The sequence below is a fragment of the Podarcis gaigeae genome (genome assembly GCF_964106915.1).
Source record: "Podarcis gaigeae genome assembly, chromosome: 3".
NCBI classification, from domain to species: domain Eukaryota; kingdom Metazoa; phylum Chordata; class Lepidosauria; order Squamata; family Lacertidae; genus Podarcis; species Podarcis gaigeae.
In genome coordinates, this window is record NC_139680.1 from 116,221,384 (window position 1) to 116,236,345 (window position 14,962).

A 14,962-nucleotide genomic window follows, 5' to 3' on the forward strand; every position below is an offset into this window, starting at 1 on the left:
AGGGTTATCTAGAACAACTCCCTGCAATGCAGGATTTTTTTTTCCCTGTGCGGCATTCGAACCCACAACCTTAGCTTAAGACTGAGTCTCATGCTCTAGGGACTTGAACTACCCCGCCTATTTTTAATCTATCACGAATCTCCCACCATTTAACTTCATTGGGGCGCCGACTGCTCCGAGACAGGGAGAAAAATCTTCCTCGTCCCCTTATCTCCATACCATAGCATTATTTTTATAATCATGGAAAGTAAGGGTGGGGGAAAGAGGGGTGTGCAGGATCGGGCCTGGCGGGGTGCCTCTGTGCGCGCAATCCTTGGTCAACCTCCCCTCCTCCCCAATCATGCCCCACCGACACCCGCAGCGTTTACTTGAGAGTAAAACAAACGGTCGAATTCGAAAGCGCCCCTTTGCGCTTTGGAGAGATGGGCGCGCCACCCATCTTTGCAAGCCAAGCAACGATCACATGATTTATCTATGGGGTGGGTGGGTGGGGGAGGTAGGAGGGAGGGGTGGGGAATCACGTGCTGCCGGGTCAGCTGCCGGAGAGGCGCAGCGCCCACGTGGGCTGAGTCAGCAGGAGGAGCCTCAGCTGCGCAACCGAGACGACCCAACCGGCAGCTGCGCTTATATAGGGGGGGACCTGAACTCTCCGGCTTTCTCAGCTTGGCTCAGATCCACTTCCATCTCAGGTAAGAACAACACATTACTCCTTCCTTAGGGCAGGGCGTGACCCTGATCCTGGCCGACCTGGCTGCTGAGGGTGTCTATTAGGGTGTGGGAAGGAGGAGGAGGATGTGGCCAGGGTGGAGAGGTTTGCAATATTGCGCAAGGCTTGGGACCCTTCCCTCGCCTTTTGCCAAAAAAATCCTTTCCCAAATTTTCAGCAAGTGCCGCAGGGGTCGGCCCCATGTTCCCCGCTTACTCGCCGGTAAAGAGTGTGCGCGTCCAAGACCAAAAAACCCGCTTTGTTGGTTTGTTGTCTTTTAAGAGTAACCAAAGCTAACCTTCAGACTCTGTAAATCCGGCCTCTTGTTTTGTTTTGCAACAGTTACAGCAGGTTTGCAAAAGAGCTTGGCGAATCTGATTTGCTTCCTTCCTTCCCTAAAGGAAACCGATGAAGCGGTTGGGGTTTTTTTTGGTGGGGGTGGGGTGGGGTGGGAGGAGAAGTAGACTTCAAGGTATCTGGGGGTGGAAAGTGGCTGGGTGTCTCTTTCTGGAGGGCCCTCTGTACAAGCTCTCGTGTCCCGGGCTCACTCATGCAAACGCTTCCCTCTGTTATACAAACAGGTTTTGTTTTCCTCCCACCTCCAGTTGCTATGTTCCAGCAGGTTTTCCGCATATATGTGCAAATATATTGCAAAGGCAGTAGGGTGTAGTGGTTAGAGCAGGGGTAGGTAACCTAAGATCCATGGGCCATAAGCAGCCCATGGGGGTCGTTTAACCGGCCCCCGAACCGAGCCGCCCGCTCTGTGAGTCCCCACACAGTGCACTAAACTGGTGCAGGGGACCACTTTCGTGATGCCGGAAATCGTGTCTGCACATGCTCAGATGCCAAAAATCACTTCTGTGCAGATGCAGACATCGAAAATCGTGTCTGCACAGACAGACGCCAGAAATCGCAGCTGTGCGTGCTCACATGCGCGCATGATCTGGCCCATGGAGGGATCTTTGCTGGAGTGAACTGGCCCAGGTGAGGTAAACCGTGCGGACCCCTGGGTTAGAGTGTCTGTCTAGGACCCTCAAGAGCAGAGTTCAAATCGCCTGTTCAGCCATGAAGACTACTGGGTGTGGCTTTGGGTTAGCCAATCTAACCTACTTTATTTTCTTGAGACCTGTGGGTATAGGGCAGTATGCAAATTTAATTAATAATTTTAAAAAGTAAGACTTCACAAGGCTGTTGTAAGTATAAAATGGGTAGGGGGAGAGCTATATAACCCACCTGGAAATCCTTGGAGAGTAGGTGGGGTATAAATATATTGGGGGGGGGGGCTGTCTTGAAAAGTGCGGCCACACCAACCCTTTGCCTCTCAATAATTGTTTTGCTAAAGGTATGTTCATAATACTGAAGCTGGTAATAATGTCATCCTCCTTCTCTAAGCCAGAATTGGGACAAACTGTGGCCTGCCAGATTTTGCTGAACTAAAGCTGCCACCATCCCTGACCATTGAGCATGCTGGCTGAAGGAAGTTTAAAATCCAATAACTCCTCTCCGCCTGCTTAACCCCAGTTCCCATTACTCTGAACATATTGCACATTCTGGGACCCATAACAGGTTTTGTGGCCTGACCTTAGGGGAGTTGACCAGTGGCACTGCCTGGATATATATATATATATATATATATATATATACACACACACACATACACACACATACTCATACGTGTACACACACACACACACACACACACACACACACATACCGATGGCTGAAAAAAAATTGCTAATCTAGTCTCATAATGCATGTTTGGGCTGGAGGGAAGACTGGAATTGAACCGTTGGTGTTGTCCTGGACGGCTCTGTTTTTTGTGTGCGAGAGAGGAGAGATGCCAAGCAGGAGGAGGGAGATCTTCTCCAAGAGTGGGGCTTCTTATATATCTGATTTTGAAACTCAAGGCCTGCTCCAAAAAAAAAAGGTTTCTAAGGAAGCCTCAGTAGCATTTGAGTGTTGATAAGCTTATTTAAGCTTGCAGCTTTAGTCAGATGATCCAATTGCCCTTTATCCAGGGCAGTTCTGGTTTTATTTTTAAGCTTTTTAAGTAGCATGAAAAGGATCTAGGGAGACAATTTGATTTTTAAGGGGGGCAATTTGAAAGCTTGTTTGGACCAAGCCTTTTAGACTTTGAATACAGTCATACCTCTTCCTGCGAACGCTTCATGTTGCATTTTTTTGGGGGGGGTTAAGAACGTGGCAAACCTGGAAGTGTTTACTTCTGGGTTTTGCTGCATGCACAGAAGCGTTTTGCACGGTTCACACATGCGCAGGAGCACTCTATTGCGCTTCGCACATGCGCAGAAGCGCCACTCTGGTTATGGACTTATTGGGGTGCGAATGACACCCCGGAACAGGTCGTGTCCGCAACCAGAGGTAACCACTGTAATAAGAATGACTGTATTTTTTGCTCTATAAAATTCACTTTTTCCCTCCTAAAAAGTAAGGGGAAATGTGTGTGCATCTTATGGAGCGAGTGCAGGCTGCGCAGCTATCCCAGAAGCCAGAACAGCAAGAGGGATTGCTGCTTTCGCTGTGCAGATATCCCTCTTGCTGTTCTGGTTTCTGAGGTTCAGAATATATTTTTTTCTTGTTTTCCTCCTCCAAAAACTAGGTGCATCTTATGGACTGGTGCGTCTTATAGAGCGAAAAATATGGTATATGTCACTGGGGGAGGAATCAGCATTTTAGAGATGTTAAGTGGGGCATGGCCCAAAAAAGGTTGGGAACCACTGATCTAGGTGTCTTAGTAGACAGCAAGCTTCACGTGAAGCAGCAGCAAAAAAAGTTATGCAGTTCTAGGCTGCAGCAATAGAAGTACAGTGTCCTTCTCAAGGTTAGTAATAGAATCATAGAATTGTGGCGTCGGAAGGGGGTTGGGCTGGATAACCCCTACATCAGTGGTTCCAACTCTAATTAATTAATAGTTCTAAGTGGATTTTGAGGAAGTGTGCAGTTAATTGCTGCTGCTTTCAATTTTATTGTGTCTTTTCTTCCTTAGCGAGTTGTGCAAACCGCTATTCGGTTTCTAGGGTAAGGAGAGGGCTCTGGAAATGAGTTTGTGGAACCAAGATGGCAATCTCCTGAAAATGTTTGGGAACCACAGGTGTGACTAATTCTGAGCTCAGTGGACTTAGTAGCCTGACGTTATATCAGGAAGCTTCTTCTCTTCCTATGTAGAGGTTTGTGTGGTCTGGCTTTCCTTAGCGGCAAAAAGATTTGAAAAGGCAACCCATCTGGTCCCAAGCCAAGCAAACAAACTGATGTAATTTCCAGGAACTGTGAGCTTGTGTCTAGCTAGCGTATTGGTGGGGGGTGCTCTGTTATTTGCAAAAAATAAATAAAAAAATGGGAGGAGTCTGGTGGGAGGTGTCCATGATGGAAGAAAAACAAAAGGGCCCACCTGATCTGTATTTAACTAGTGTCTGTAGGTATAAATCTCAAGAGTTTTGCATGCCACCCCTGAACAGCTGTCCATGGAGGCATAGGTCAATTCTGTGTCCAGGGCAGCTGTCTACCAGCTCCATCTGGTACGCAGGCTGAGATCCTACCTGCCCGCGGACTGTCTCACCAGAGTGGTGCATGCTCTAGTTATCTCACTTGGACTACTGCAATGTGCTCTATGTGGGGCTACCTTTGAAGGTGACCTGGAAACTACAACTAATTCAAAATGCAGCAGCTAGACTGGTGACTGGGAGCGGCCGCCGAGACCATATAACACCGGTCCTGAAATACCTACATTGGCTCCCAGTACGTTTCCGAGCACAATTCAAAGTGTTGGTGCTGACCTTTAAAGTCCTAAACAGCCCAGTATACCTGAAGGAGCGTCTCCACCCCCATCACTCAGCCCAGACACTGAGGTCCAGCGCCGAGGGCCTTCTGGCAAGAAGTGAAGTTACAGGGAACCAGGCAGAGGGCCTTCTCGGTGGTGGCTTCAGCCCTGTGGAACGCCCTCCCATCAGATGTCAAGGAAATAAACAACTACAGTGGTACCTCAGGTTAAGTACTTAATTTGTTCCGGAGGTCTGTACTTAACCTGAAACTGTTCTGAACCTGTTTCTGTTCTCATCCTAAAGCAAAGTTCTTAACCTGAAGCACTATTTCTGGGTTAGCGGAGTCTGTAACCTGAAGCGTATGTAACCCGAGGTACCACAGTATCTGACTTTTAGAAGACATCTGAAGGCAGCCCTGTTTCAGGAAGTTTATAATGTTTTATCACATTTTTTATATTCTATTGGGAGCGGCCCAGAGTGGCTGGGAAACCCAGCCAGATGGGCAGGGTGTAAATAAATTATTATTAAACAGAAACTTTACCCAGTGATAGGGAGACACTGGGAAGGGCTCAGTGGCAGAACACTTGCATGCAGAAGGTCTTGGGTTCAATCCCTAGAGAGCTGTTGCCAGTCAGTGAAGGCAGTACTAAGGTATATGGGCCAATGGTGTCTGACATGGAAGATGGCATCTTCCTATGCTCCTACATGGATGCGTCTCCTTTAAATTGGAGCCCTTTGGCAGGTTAGTTTCAGGTCATAGAATTTTAGAGTGGGAAGGGGCCACGGCGGTCATCTAGTTCAACCCCTTGCAATACTGGAATCTTTTGCCCAACGTAGGACTCGAATCCGCAACCCTGATAATAAGAGTACCAGGCTCTACTGGCTGAGCATCTATGGAGTTCCACTGAAGGCCTGACAACTCCTTTAGCGGGAGAAAGGAGAAATGGCATGAAAGGCAGCCTAGGGCCTGTGGGGGGGGGGAACCTTTGCTGATCTGTGGAAGTTCTCCTAGCCTGAGGCCCAGAGGTTTCCACCCACTCAACCCTCACATCTCTGTTCCACTCTCCACAGCTTCACCAGCTCAGACATCGGACGAGATCTTTTTTTTGGCTGGCTCCTGTGGTTTGAGCTGACATTTTGGTTTCCTGGAGCACCCGTGACATTTCTTGGTGGGGAAGGGGCAGAGCTGTCGTCAGTTGGCTGAGCAGCAAATGGGATTTGCAGTTGGGCTAATTGCATGCCGAGTTACCGCCCCCCCCCCCCCCGTGGAAATAATGACACAATTATTAAGGTTAATGGGCTAAATAAGGCCACAACTTTATTGGTTACAGGTGATGAGCAGTATTGGCTTAGGCGTTGGGCCTAACCGACTATATCCGGCTTCTGCCCGTCCAGGAAGGGTTAACCACAAGTAGGGGAGTACTGCTGATGCACATCAAGGAACTCCCCTGGGGTCACCGATAGGGGGCGTGCCTTAGGCCCTAACTTTCCTAGGCTTTGGACAGGGCCACGCCCCCCAGAATCCTTTGTCGGACTACCCTTCAATATGCAGGTGATGGCACTTCCCTCTTCCATTTACAAAACAATACCAATAAAGTTGTGATGATTTGCTACTATACTACATAGGCAAAAACCAAGTGGCTGGTCCCAATTTGCCAAGTGGAAACATTCCTACCAGGCCCCTCAATGGCGACCAACCGTGGTCCATAGTAAGGTCAAGGAACGAAAACAGTACCAGCTGGTATGCGGGAAAAGAGGGAGATCCCCAGCCGTGCTTGCGTTTAAATCGGGCAGGCCACGCCCCCAAAGCCAGCCAATTGGCTGGCCGGGGTGGTGGTGGTGATGCAATCGGGGATTCCCCCAATCGCGCGGGAGCTGGGCTGTGACGCAATCCGACCACCTCTGCAGGGCAGAAGTGGCTTTTCCACTACGTTTCGGCTCCATCTCGGCAAGCAAAGGCTGTTTCGGACTTAGTGACTCTTCCCAGTTAGGCAGCCTCACTCAAGGAGGCTAGAAAACAGGCATGGCCTGGGGAGGGTTTTGAGGGCCAAAAAGAGGGACCTGGTGTGTTGCATGTGGCCCCCGGACCTGTGTTTCTCCACCCATGCTCTGTAGGCCTAGACCAGGGGTCAGCAACCTTTTTCAGCCGTGGGCTGGTCCACCGTCTTTCAGACCATGTGGTGGGCTGGACTATAATTTGGGGGGAAATTTAAGAAGGGTGTTGACAAGCGAGAATGTGTGCAGGAGGAGGGCAGCTAGGATGATCAAAGGTTCTAGAAGCCAAGACTGGGTATGTTTAGCCTGGAAAAGAGGAGACTGAGAGGAGATATGACAGCCATCTTCAAATGTGTAAACCAGGGATCAGCAACCTTTTTCATCCGTGGGCCGGTCCACCGTCCCTCAGACCATGTGGTGTGCCGGACTATATTTTTTGGGGGGAAATGAATGAATTCCTATGCCCCACAAATAACCCAGAGATGCATTTTAAATAAAAGCACACATTCTGCTCATGTAAAAACACGTGGATTCCCAGACCATCCACAGACCAGATTTAGAAGGCAATTGGGCCGCATCCGGCCGCCGGGCCTTAGGTTGCCTAGACATTGGGCTGTGAGATTGCAGGGGGTTGGACTAGATGACCCCTGGGGGTAACTTGCAACTCTGCGATTCTTACAGAACACCCTGGTGCTGCCTCCAGGTATTGCTGGTGTGTAATAAACGAAAATCTGCCCTTATTTCCTTATGGGGGACACAAGAGCCCTTATAAAGTCCTTTGTAGGTTCTCCATCGGTCGGAGAAAAGAAGGCCAACCAAAGAATATTGAGAAGCAAAGGAGTTAGTAAGCCTGATCTTTTCTTTATTGAACTGTTGCAACAGGGTGCTCCCCTCACATGCAGGAAAGGAGGAGGACTCCAAACAAAGGTGTGCCTGCCCTTATATAGACATTTTAAATTGCCCGCCCTGGAGTCCAAGACCACCCCTAAAAACATCATACATACATTACAGAAGGCGTGTAGCTCAAGACCACCACCCCCCAGATGCATCATACCTATATCACAGAAGAGGTGGTCTACAACAGAAAACTGAGTGCGTTGTTTACCTCCTGTCTGGCAGGTTACCTGTTAATGCTTACTTGATTGGATACCCTAGGGAGCCTGGCCAGTATTTTGTAGTGACAACTACTTAGTTCCTGAGCCAGGTCACAGGCTCACCCTATTCATACACAGATATACCCTTAAGGCAGGTTTTGTGAATGAAAACACAATGGGGAGGTTTTCCATTTTCCTTTGACCTTGCAGAGAAAACATTTGGCCAGTTTGGGAGCCAAAATGGCTCCAGGGCTGCCCTCCTGTGCTGCCTCAGACATGTGACCCATACATTTATGTATTTGTTTGCCTGGCAAGTCCATGAATGTTTATTATATATATAAGACCTTAATTTATTTTTTTCACTGGGCTCCCCCACTTTCATCAGCCGGCCTGGCCAGCATGCAGAGTGGTCAGGGTGATGGGAACCAGAGTACTAATCACCAGGTTGAAGAAGGCTGAGGAACACAAAACCTGGCCCTGAATCCTTGTGGGGTCATGTCGGATGAAGCAGAGGCTTCCCAGCAGATTTGTAGAGTTCGAAGCACCATCAGTGCAGGAATCACAGCTTAAAAACCCCTTTCTGTGATGTGGAAAGCTTGAAAACACGCCTGTCTTAAGGACAACAGAAACAAGCTCTTCTTGCATGTATCTGGGAGAGGGGAGGAAGACACTCACCGTGAAAAATCTCTTCAGAACCACAAATCTGGGCTGTGTGACCCAGATTTCCGGCTGTCTTTTGTTGTAAATAAAAATATGCCCCCTTTCCCTTATGGGGTATCCAAGAGTCCATATAGAGTCCTTACATAGGTTCCCTATTGGTAGGAGAAAATAACAGAGGCCAACCAGAGAATATTGAGAAGCAAAGCAGCTAGTAAGCTTGATCTTTATTGATCTGTTGCAACAGGGTGCTCCCCTCACACGCAGGAGAGGAAGAGGACCCCCAAAATTGCTGTGCAAGGGCTTATAAAGACTTTGAAATTCCCATCCTCTAGATCCAGACCACCCCCAGAAACATTATGCATACATCACAGAAGGGGTGTAACCTAAGACCACCCCTCAGATACCACCTACATCACAGAAATTAAAATGTTGTTTTTCTCTTGTCCTTGTTTATTTCCTGTCTGGCAGGTTACTTGATTGGATTTCCTGGGGAGCCTGGCCATTCTTTTGTAGTGGTAAAATACTTATTTCCTGGGCCAGGTCACAGGCCCACACCTTGTATCTTAACTGTGTCCTTAAGACAGGATTTGTGAGGAAAGAGACAATGGGGAGACTTTTCCATTTTGACCATGCAGAGAAACATTTGCTCAGTTTAGGAATCAAAATGGTTCCAGGTTGGCTTTCCTGTGCTGATCTATGTACATGTGGTTATGAGCGTTGCCATATATCTAAAACCATAAAATTCCTATCACACTTTCCAGCTCTGCTTGCTTTTCAAAGAGCTGGGCCGTGTATGTGTGTGTGTGTGTGTGTGTGTGTTTGTTGTGTGTTTAGAAGGATTTACGTTCGTTTTTACTGGGGCAGGGAGGGAAGAGAAGAGGCCTGCGTAAACTGGTTCAAGATCAACTCCGATCGTAAATACAGTCCAAAGTCTGCTTGTTCTTATTGTCTCTGGCGAAGTCACGAGTTGGTTGTGACTTGTTTTAACCTGGGAGGAGGTTGGAAGAAGCAGTCCTTCACTCATCTTCTTAATTCTTGGATCCTTTGCTCGAGGCTTGCACACCTCATCTTGAGGGTTTTGTTAACTCCTCTGGTTCCCCCTTTCAACTATCTCCTACGTGCAACTTTTTAAAATGGACATTCATCGCCGATTGCATTTTTAAAAAATAAATTGGCACTGGCAGATGGTGCTTTCTGTCTTGGTGTCATTTCTCAGGGGTCTCTCAAGCAAGCAGCTCTTGAGGATTTCATGCAGGGGAGCAAGCCCAACCCAGTTAATCAATCAAATATTTATTACGGTCATACACCAGCATAAGTAGGGTGGGGTACATTCATTTAAAATGTGTAAAACGTTTTGGAAAGCTAAAATGATTAAAACAGAAGGTATATATAAAAGACTACAGTGGTACCTCAGGTTACAGACGCTTCAGGTTACATACTCGGCTAACCCAGAAATAGTACCTCGGGTTGAGAACTTTGCTTCAGGATGAGAACGGAAATCGTGCGGTGGCGGCAGTGGGAGGCCCCATTAGCTAAAATGGTACCTCAAGTTAAGAACAGTTTAGGTTAAGAACGGAACTCCAGAACGAATTAAGTTCTTAACTCAAGGTACCGCTGCATAAGAATCTAAAAGAAGGGTTAGGAGCGTTAAACAGATAAGGAAGAGCTTATAAGAGGTTAGTATATAAACGGCTATGGCTATCAGTTTACAAAACACTGATATGAGTGTTCATTAAATCTAGTTTGTGGCACAGGTCATCATCTGACGAATTTTGGAGTCAGACAACATCTAGAGAGCTTTACAGGTCTGAGGGACGCCATATTTCAAGCAGTGAATATTTCTGCCTGAGAGTGTTTATGGGCTCTTGGCTGCTGTGTGTTTGAGCGTGATAGCGAAGTCGAGTGAGTCATCGGCTGACGGAAGAGGAAGAACTCTCCTCTGCAAGGAAGAAATGAAAGTTGCAGGTTGTACAGCCTGGGTATTCTCAGCCTTGTAACCAGAGAGTTTCTCCTTGCTCATCTGTTCATGGAGCTGTTTTTAAAGACGCTTCTGTACTGCAGCTCATCAACATGTGTGCATGTGAAATGGGGAAATTGACAAGGGCACAACCTAACTATTGAAGCATCTTTTGAGTGAAGCAGCTGGTACTATGATAAATCTCCCAGTCTCCCCACAGAGTAACTGTCTTTAAAACTGTCCTGTGTCAAGTTTCTGAGTTTGGCAGAACACTTGAGGATCTCATTGGGAGCAGACAGGAGCTTAAAAAGGAGGAGAGTCAACTGCAGGAATATGACCCATACGGTGATTGAACCTGCAACCTTGGCATTATCGGCACCACGCTCTAACCAACTGAGCTATAGTACAAACCGAGTGGCAAGGAAAGTTGACTTTGGTCTGTAAACTATACAGACTGAACGTGTGCATAATTTGGGTTTTCCTTGGTAGGGCCAGGGAGCTAGCAAGACACTTGGGTCCCACCCCACAAATCTTAGTGTGGCAACATCTGTAACACTTTGGAACTCTCTGCCTGTTGACAAAAACATATTTTATTGTTGTTTAGTCGTGTCCGACTCTTCGTGACCCCATGGACCAGAGCACGCCAGGCACTCCTGTCTTTCACTGCCTCCCACAGTTGGGTCAAACTCATGCTGGTAGCCTCGAGAACACTGTCCCACCCACCATCTCATCCTCCGTCGTCCCCTTCTCCTTGTGCCCTCCATCTTTCCCAACATCAGGGTCTTTTCCAGGGAGTCTTCTCTTCTCCTGAGGTGGCCAAAGTCTTGGCGCCTCAGTTTCACGATCTGTCCTTCCAGTGAGCACTCAGGGCTGATTTCCTAATGGATAGGTTTGATCTTCTTGCCGGTGATGGGAAGACAATGGTCCATGTATGCATAGTCTGCCACCTGGCATTGCCCGGAGGAAAGGCTTGGCAGAGTGATTTGACAGGATTAGGGTCTTGACACCTTACTTGAGGGATTATGGAGGACAGGGGAGATGTCATGGAGTCCTAGAGAAATTGAGCAAATTGGTACGTTGATTTTCTATGGATTTTATAGATTTTAGTCCCTTTTGACTTTGACAATTGGAAATAGATGGATATATTGTAGCGAAGAAGAAGGTGAAGAAGACATGCCCCCCTTCCGTATCAGAGGTGATGGACCCAATGGCCATGATCCATATTTTGTTTAGGCAACCACATATTAAAACATGTATAATGTTGGTGTGTTTTAATCTGCTTTTCAGTTTATTCCTGCTTTTGCTTATTTTTGGAAATAGTTGTTTTTAGCTTTCTTTCTTTTTTTCTTCATCTCCTGATAATTTCATTGTTTTCTTGTTTTTGTAAAATTCATTAGTAAGCAGAACAATTTAGGGGATTGCAGTGGAACTTCCCCTCGGAACTTCCCAGAACCCTCCCTCTTTTAATTTTAATATTTCGCTCGCGAGTCCCACTTCCTTAAAAGCAGTGGGGAAGTTAGAGGCAGTGGGAATGAGCTTTACGTGTTCGATTTAGTGTTGAAACTTTTAAAACATAACCAAGCTGGTGTCTGGCTGGCTGGCTTGCTCTCGGTGCAATTCAGCAAAAAGTGTCGGCCTGTTTTCCTGCATGTGACTTGGGTTCTGAGATAATGCAAAACCCAAGACGCTTTAGCTGAACTCTGAGTTGCAAAATGTGCTTGCCTGTCTTTAGATAAGAGTCTGTCTGCCCCAAGAGAGGTTTGCAAGCACCATCGGCTCCTTTCCCTTACATCAGACAAGCAAGATCGCAGCTAATCCTGTCTGTGTCAACTGACCACTAGTGCACCTGATAGAATCCTAACCAGACTCGGAGGACAGCTGACTGGTCAAAACCAAATACCATTTCGGGGGTGATGTTAGTCTAGTTATCACCAAGGCTTGAAATCTGTTTGGGCCATACTGCTTCCTAGTGGATGCTTTCTAACCTAAATGCAGTGGTACCTCAGCTTAAGTACTTAATTCGTTCCGGAGGTCCGTACTTAACCTGAAACTGTTCTTAACCTGAAGCACCACTTTAGCTAATGGGGCCTCCTGCTGCCGCCGTGACGCCGGAGCACGATTTCTGTTCTCATCCTGAAGCAAAGTTCTTAACCTGAAGCACTATTTCTGGGTTCGCGGAGTCTGTAACCTGAAGCGTATGTAACCTGAAGCGTACCTGAGGTACCACTGTAGTCCTTCCCTATCACTGTTAGAAACTCAGGCATATAAGCTAGGTGCCATGTGGCTCCTTAAACCAAGGTTTAGGTAAAGGTAAAGGGACCCCTGACCATTAGGTCCTGTCCTGGCCGACTCTGGGTTTGCATTGCTCATCTCGCTTTATTGGCCGAGGGAGCCAGCATACAGCTTCCAGGTCATGTGGCCAGCATGACTAAGCCGCTTCTGGCGAACCAGAGCAGTGCACAGAAATGCAGTTTACCTTCCCGCTGGAGTGGTACCTATTTATCTACTTGCATTTTGATGTGCTTTCGAACTGCTAGGTTGGCAGGAGCAGGGACCGAGCAACGTAAGCTCACCCCGTTGCAGGGATTCGAACCGCCGACCTTCTGATCGGCAAGTCCTAGGCTCTATGGATTAACCCACAGTGCCACCCGTGTCCCAAACCAAGGTTTACAAGTTACTGAAACAAAATGTCTAGTTGCCATTTGGGGGGCAATATATCTATGAAGTCTTATTTTTCTCTGTAAATAATTTTTTTGCCAAAAATAAAATAAGGATACAAAAAACCAAACCACCATCTAACATTTATACTTCTAATAAAAAAATCCTATTATTTTACATACCTTCTTTTGGGGTTCTTTAAACCTCAAAACTACCTTCCACCCCCTTCTACTGGTTTTTTACATCTTGCACCATTCTCTGCATTTTGTTATCATTTTTATCCACTTGTTCACACCTTTACATTCTCTACTTCTTTACTACTTACAAGTGCTTAATCTAAACCTGCCAGTGTACCAACTTGTTTACAGTATTTCTGCACATAGGCAATAAATTTTCCCCACTCTTTTAAAAACTTCTCATTGTCATAGTCTCTTGAGTTTTGCTGTCAGTTTTTGCCACTTCTGCGTAGTCCATAAGTTTTATTTGCCATTCTTCTGTTGCTGGCAACTGTTCTTCTTTGCATCTTATTTTTCAGATGTGATCTTATTTTTTAACTGTGATTGATTATCTGTTAAACATCTGGCTAGTTCAGATGACAACCTTGAGTTAAGGAAAGAACTCTGAGAAGTTAAAGTAGAAAAGTCACTTGAGGGGACATTTACTGAGACCACCTGTGGGCACCATAGAAGGTGTTGCGCAGGCTCAGATCTGTTGCTGGGTGACACATTGGTGGCCCTTGTTTTGCTCTGTGCCTGTACAGTCGTACCTCGGATCCCGAACGCCTTGTGCTTCGAATGCTTTGGCTCCCGAACGCCGCATACCCGGAAGTGAGTCTCTGGTTTGCGAACGTTCTTTGGAAGCCGAACGTCCGACGCGGCTTCCGATTTTGTGCAGGAAGCTCTTGCAGCCAATCAGAAGCCACGCCTTGGTTGCCGAACGTTTTTGGAAGTCGGAACGGACTTCCAGAAGGGATTCCCTTCAATAACCAAGGTGCGACTGTATTGCTGATTACAGTGGTACCTCGGGTTACATACGCTTCAGGTTACAGACTCCGCTAACCCAGAAATAGTGCTTGAGGTTAAGAACTTTGCTTCAGGATGAGAACAGAAATCATGCTCCGGTGGCGCGGCAGCAGCAGGAGGCCACATTAGCTAAAGTGGTGCTTCAGGTTAAGAACAGTTTCAGGTTAAGTACGGACCTACAGAACGAATTAAGTACTTAATCTGAGGTACCACTGACTTTCCATGAGGTGGTTTTTTTTTACTCTTCTAGCTCACCCAAGTTTGTGGTTAAAAAACAACACACACTCGTCATATACTTTGCCTTACACACCTTCTGAAGGCCTGAGGGGTTTCTTAATATGACATCACTTCCACCCCTACCTGCTCATCTGGTTTCACTGACTTCCTAGATGCACCATTGAAAAACTCTTGTCTCCTGTGTGCCTCTTCCTCAAGCAAAATGAAAATCTTGTCTCTCTTTAATTGGTCCAGATTGCACGATGCATTTTTATATACAGTGGTGCCCCGCAAGACGAATGCCTCGCTAAACGAAAAACCCGCAAGACGAAAGGGGTTTCCGATTTTTTAGCGGCTTCGCAAGACGAATTTCCCTATGGGCTTGCTTCGCAAGACGAAAGCCCATAGGGAAATCTCCGGAGACAGCGGGGAAGCACAGCGCGCCTTCTCCTCTGTTCCCGGACCTGTCCTAAGGCTTGCCGATGGGAGGTCCAGGAACAGAGGACAAGGCGCGAAGGGCTTCTCCTCTGTTCCCGGGGCTTGCGGTGGGAGGAGGGTTTTTCCTCCCCACCGCCAACATTCAGAAGGCTGTTCTGAAGGCTGGCGGTGGGAAGAAAAGCCCTTCTCCCCCGCCAGCCTTCAGAAGAGTTCCCGCCTAGGCTGCGGATAGCAGCCTGCTGTCCCGCGCGAGGGGCGCTCTTAAGCAGAGCGCCCCTCACGCGGGGCAGCAGGCTGCTATCCGCAGCTTGGAGAGCCCTCTGGACCTCCTCTGAAGGCGGGCGGGGGGCAAAAGTCTTTGCTCCCCCCCGCCTGCCTTCAAAAGCCGTCCGGGAGCATTTTAAAATCGCCCCGGGACAGCGGATGAATTCTCCGCTGTC

At 47.5% G+C, this 14,962-nt stretch overlaps 1 protein-coding gene across 1 annotated transcript in view; it reads left to right on the top strand.

The window, feature by feature from the left end:
- The first annotated feature begins 533 nt into the window (after nt 1-533).
- Nucleotides 534-14,962, top strand: part of CTSB (cathepsin B) — a 31,574-nt gene continuing 17,145 nt past the window's right edge. Inside the window, exon 1 of the mRNA XM_083733857.1 lies at nt 534-689. The gene's annotated coding sequence lies outside the window, so the exon portion shown is untranslated. The remainder of the gene's footprint in view (nt 690-14,962) is intronic.